This window comes from Plecotus auritus (genome assembly GCF_963455305.1).
Source record: "Plecotus auritus genome assembly, chromosome: 9".
Classification (NCBI taxonomy): domain Eukaryota; kingdom Metazoa; phylum Chordata; class Mammalia; order Chiroptera; family Vespertilionidae; genus Plecotus; species Plecotus auritus.
In genome coordinates this window covers 102271327-102277849 of record NC_137783.1, presented here as the reverse complement: position 1 = coordinate 102277849, position 6523 = coordinate 102271327, and positions in this window count along the sequence as shown.

Here is a 6523-nt window from a genome sequence, read left to right as displayed (position 1 = left end):
GAGAAATATCCCCTAATTATTGAGTGCCAATGTCAGTTGTGATGGATTGTGTGGGTGATAGGGGACAAAATAAGAGCTACTCCTAAGAAATTTAATTGGAGAGATTAAATTGTGGTTAGAATGAGAGATGTTAGCATTCTGAAAACACATTGGAAAGAAAGGTTGAAGAGATGACCAGTTGTAGCTGGAAAGACTATCTGGAGCACAAGAGAAATTAGCTTTAGAATGAAGGGACCACCTGGCTGGCATGGCTCAGTGGTTGAGCACTGATCTTTGAACCAGGTCACGGGTTCAATTCCTGTTCAGGGCACATTCCTGGGTTGCAGGCTCGATCCCCACTGTGTGGCGTGCAGGAGGCAGCTGATCAATGATTATCATTGTTTTCTATCTTTCCTCTCGCTCTCCTTTCTCTGAAATCAATAAAAATAAGTATTTTTTTAAAAAAAGAATGAACAGTACCAAGATGGTCACAGGTTTTGGGCCTGGAATTGAGAATTCAATTCCTATTTTTTCTTTGAAGTAGGAGGCTAGATTTAGGGTAGTGATTTAGATCCTTCCCCCTCCTCCAATTAGAGCTGTGCACTAGAATGACAATGTTAAGAATAGATTCCTTATCTCTGGAGAGTCAATGGATTCTCATTTAGAAACACCTTAGTATTTCAGATGCTCCATTAGTTATACTCAAAATTAATGTCAATTATATCAATAAAAAAGTTCCAGCCTGGCTCAGTGATTGAGGACCTATGAACCAGATCAGTTTGATTCCGTCAGGGTACAAGCAGGGGTTTCAGGCTCAATCCCCATTAGTGGGTAGCAGGAAGCAGCCAAACAATTATTCTCATAACTTGTTTCTATCTCTCCCTCTCTGAAATCAATACAAATATACTTTTTAAAAAGTTCTTTGCCCTAACCGGTTTTGCTCAGTGGATAGCATCAGCCTGCAAACTGAAAGGTCCCGGGTTAGATTCCGATCAAGGGCATATGCCTGGGTTGCGGGCTCGATCCCCAGTGGGGAGCATGCAGGAGGCAGCCAATCAATGATTCTTCTCTCATCATTGATGATTCTATCTCTCCCTCTCCCTTCCTCACTAAAATATATATATTTTTTGAAAGTTCTAAACTTGATTCTAACGAACAGGCAAATCTCCTGATCTAGAAATCAGAGCATTGAACTTTAGCCCCAAAAGATGGAAAAATAACAGTCACCACATAGCACTGGGAACTAGAAATAATTTATACTGGAAAATGTAGCAAAGCTGGAAAACTTAAAGATGGAACATTCTCATTTGAAATAAGTTTGAGAGAATAAAATAGTCTATTTCTTGAAAACTACCGATTTCATTGTTTATACCCTGTACATCATCAATATAATTTACCTACTTAAAACTTCAATGTTCTGGAAAATACTACACAGTGACCTGTTATTCAGCTAAAAAGCTTTTAGGGATAGTAAAAATAGGACCTAATTACCAATTAAAAGATTCTTCTATAACAGCTTAACAAATAGAGAATTCTATTTTCCTGGCTGGCTTTCTTTACAGCCTATTTTAATGTCTAATATATGCTCTGAAAGGTTTATACAAAATATTCGGTTAAGTATGAGGCATCTAAGCATGTCTCCAAGTGAAAAGATTTAGCTGACTAAAAAGGTAATCTGGAGGTAGAAATGGAAAGTCAGACTATTGTCAAGGCCTTAACTTCTGCAGGAGTAGCTTTTTCCTAATCTTATATGGGGTCAGCTCCCTGAAATAATGGACACTTTGTTGGGCAGGTGAGGAAGAGCAAGTTAAAGAAAAAGCCAAAAAAGCACCAGTGGGATGCCCTGAGGGAGAGCAAGAATGCCTGCAAAGCATGAGGGAACAAAGTAAGAGATGGTCACCAAAATCCTTAAGTCAATTTTTGGTCTGGGGTTGGTCCTACTTCCTTCTCTGGAAGTAGATGCAGACCTGATTAATTACCCAACTTTGGAAATCCTAAGGTAGACAGGTGGAGGACTATCCATTTTTACTAGTTGGAATCATAATCTTCCTACTTACAAAGGGTTCCAATTATCTGGAATGCTGATGCCCACTTCTGTGTTGTGAACCTTCTCACCTGAGAAACTTCCTTAATGCTAGTCCCTTACTTACCTTGAAATCCTATGCAATCTGGCTTTTACATCTTGGCTGCTTCATTAAAATTGCTCTCTTGAGTATTGACTCCTTGCCAAAACGAATGTGCTTTTATTAGTCTCTTAATCTCTCCTGGCCCATGTACTCCTTAAAGTATCTTTTGCTTTATGTGACAATACATGTCTTCCTGTGCTTTGCTAGTTTTACTTAGGAAAAATTAAATTTTAAAAATAATATGTAAGTAGTACAGAAAATAGTCCTTTCACATCCTCTTTCTTGTTACATAAAGTAACCACTGAGTTAACAATTTGGTAGATTTTCTCATTTACCATTTCTTACAACCCTTTCCATGTTGCTAAATGCATTTAGCCATTTTTTCACTGATGGATATCCAAATTTCTAATTTACAATTAAAAAGTGTTGCAATGACTATCCTAGTACATACAAGTTATTTTGAAGATTTTACAACTCGATGGAATTTTGACATAGTGTGAAACTGTCCTTCATGGGTCTCACCACTTTAGTTGTTCACTAGCAGTCTTCAGAGTACTTGTTTAGACCATCTCTAAACATTCATTATCTATAATCTTTTAGTTTTTATCATTGTGATGTCTCAACAGTCTGAGTTTGAGTATCCTCTCGTTAATTTGCTCTTGGTATTTTTATCATGTTTTTTGCTCATTAATTCTACTGAGTTATTCTTTCTCACTGAAACAAATTTTCTGTATTGTCTCAACACTTTATAATTGTTAACAACTTCTGAAATTTCTGTATGTGAAAATTATCGAAGAGCCTATCTTTCTCTATTTGAAAAACTCCGCCTCTATAATGGGGTTATTTCTGGATTCTAGTTTTTTCCACTAATCTCTTTGTCTAGTCCTGTTCCAATACCACCCTGTTCTAAGTGTTCTAGTTTTATAGTTCTAATATGTATTTGGGTTGTCATTAATTGATCTTTTCCAAACATGTTTTGGTTAACCTTGCACATTTAATCTTCCAGATAAACTATAAAATCATCTTGCCAACTTCCACTAAAAAATTACATTTGATTTCTACTTCAAATGCAAATTTACTTTCAGGAGAATTCTATCTTTGCAGTACTGAACCTCCTCACACAGGAACATAGCATCTTTCCTTTTAGTTGAATCTTCGGTAACATCCATAAATGAAATTTCATGTTTTTTTCCATGTAGATTTTGCTTACTTCTTACTAGGTTTATTCTCAGAATTATTTCCCCACTGTTGCTGCTAATGTGAATATCTTTCTTTACGTTTACACATTGATTTTAGTTTATAGGGAATCTTACTTCTGTATGTTGCCCTGCTAGCTCTCCATCTTACTGAACTCTCTTTTCTAGTATTTAATATTTTACAGTTGTCTTATATTTTCCAGGTAAACAATACATCACTTGTCTTAATTTCTTCTTTTCTAATTTCATACCTTATCTTGCTTATTATTACACTGGTTCCAAAATTCTCAGAACTATGCTGACTTGCAGGACTGACAGTAGATAATCTGGACTGTTAACATTAAATGTGCTATTTGTTCCTTCAGTAAAGTAAAGCTTCCTTTTACTACTTAATATGAATTTTGTCTTCTTTTTGAATAATGCTAATTTTTCAATATCAATTAAGATCATATAATTTATCTCCTTTATTAGGAAATTTTCATTGCTATATTATCTAATGTTAACCCATCCTTGTACTGGCAGGATAAACCCAACTTGGTTATGACATGGTTCTCTAAATACACTGCTGGCTTCATTGTTCCTAGGATAGCTGCATGTACATCGATAAGTGAGACTGAGATGCAAGTTTTTTCTCCTCCCTCTCCTTATTTATGATACTTCATAGTGGGGAAGTATTCCATTCTTCTCTATGCTTTGTTCTTGGTAACTTTTGTCAGGGCTACATTGGTCATTCTTTTATGATTATCGGCTTATTAAGGTTTTTTAACTTGAACCAATTTTTTTGAAATTTACATTTTCCTAGAAAATTATACATCATTTTTCAGGACTATTAGTGTAATTTTACACTAAATTATTTCTGATTTTCAAAAACCCTCATGTCAGTAATATGTTGCCTTTGTTTCCAATATTGTTTTCTCTCCTTCCTCAGATTTGCTAAGTGTCTATTGTTTGTTTTCAAATACCAGCTATTATTGGGATCAATTTATTTCCTAGTCCATTTATCTCTGCTTTTATTTTTAAATCCTTTAAAATTAATTTGAGGGCATTTTACTATTTCTGTTTTTCTTCTGTTTCTTTTTCTAATCCTTCCTGTCATGTGTGTATCTAAGGATGTGCTGCCTCCTTCCCTCAGTGAGTTTACCCATACAAAACAAAAAATGAAGCCTTTACCATTATTATATAAGTGGCTACAACCACTATATTAATTTGGAGCAGTCATAGTGGGCTCCAATTTTCCACCTTCTAGTTATGTGATCTTGGCCAAATCTGAGCGGTTTCTTCATCTGTAAAAACAGGAACAATACAGATTAAGTTTGAAACTATTTGTAAGTCACTTAGCATAGAAACTGTCCCATATTAATAATTCAACAGATGTCTGATAAAAGGCCTCAGTTGCCCCATTTTAAAAATGACTAATCCCCAAATCCCCTCCAACTCTAAAAAAACTTTACTTTCAGTCTATCACTTCATCCACCAGAAAAAATCAACTCATCAATCCACCTGCTCACCCACACAACAGTTAGTAAGCCCTTCCCCCTTGAGCCAAATATTTTAGATGTCAGGAACTCCAAGATGAATAATGAAACAACAGTCTCTACCTTCCAGAAGCTCAGAGTCCTTGAGGGGTAGGGGTAAGGATTAACTGTTAAACAGGTAATTATAATACAATTGATGTGTTTGATATAAAGATTGTGGGAATTCGGAGACTTTGAGGAATATGTGCAGCAAAATCAAAGATCTAGGTAGAAACCCCAATTCAGGTACTTATTACTTATGAGCTGTGTATCCTCAGGCAATTAACTTTGCACTTTATTTGTAAAAGGCAATAGTAATACTATGCTGATAGGTTATACTAAGGATTAAAGAACAAATATGAAGCACTTAGTAGAGTGCCATACTCATATGAACTCAACAAATGGCAGTTATTAATATTACAAGAGGGTATGGAATTTTAAAAAAAGGCAATTTACCATATTTCAAGAGAGTAAAAATGGGGTCAGGGGAATTTCCTAAATGTGTTCACAGCACAAAACCTGTGGTGAGGCACAGGTCAGGGAGTAGAGGGACTGAGTGAAAAAGGTGAAGGATTTAGTACAAATTGGTAGTCACAAAATAGTTACAGGGATGTTAAACACAGCATAAGGAATATAGTCAATAATACTGTAATAAGTATGTATGGTGTCAGGTGGACACTTGAAATATCAGGGGGATTGCTTTGTAAAATATATGATTGTCTACCACCATGCTGTACAACTGAAACTAATACAAAATAATAATGAATGTAATTGAAAAATAAAATTTAAAAAGTTTTGTGGCTAAAAAAACAAAACAAGGTAACAATAACAACAACAAACCCTGTGGCAAAGCAATAACGATGGAAAAAAAAAACAGGGTGAGGGGAATCAAGCTGGGTGATGCCCTTGGAGGGCAGATAACTTTAATTTCTGTACTCTCAGCTGTTGTACATTTCCATACATTTGAGCCATACTTTTACAATAAATAGTGAATGGAAGAATGCACGTTAAGCAATAGGACTGGAGAAAAAGATCAGGGCTAAACTGTTGAAAGTAAATATTTTACAGTGAAAGGAATCTTGGATTTGAAGTCAGAAAACCGGAAGCAATTTTTTGACTAATGACCTGTATTTTTACACTGGCTCTACAACTTACCTGATGTTTGGCCTTAGCAAAATACTGACACCTTCGATCTCCTCACCTGTAAAATAGGTATACCACCTACCTTACCAAATTATTGTGAGAATTAAGTACCAAGCGAGCGATTATCAAAGGGCCGGGCACTAGTAAGCACTCAATAATGACACCGGCTGCAGCTGCTAACTTCTCCGTTAGGTCTTTTTCCATATTTGTGAGAAGTTAGGGTGAAGAAGAGCTTTTCTTCAACATTCCAACCTGCACTGAAAAAAATTATACTTGGTTTGCCAAGGACGAGAGGCCCCGCCCGGCAAGAGCCATACAGGTCACCTACGCAGACGGCAGTCCTGGGGCCTCCACCTGAGCGCGGGGCCGTGGAGGCCGCGAACCACGCCAGCAGTTACAGAGACGGGGCCAGATAAGGCTGGGTGTGGGACCGAGCGGAACTTCACCGAAAACCGGTCTCTACCACCATCCGATTCGTCTGCAGGCCAAGCCTTGCAAAGGGTGAAGGGAGGGAAGCCGGAAGTGACGCAAAGCCGCAAGGAACAGGAAATGACCCTATCATGCC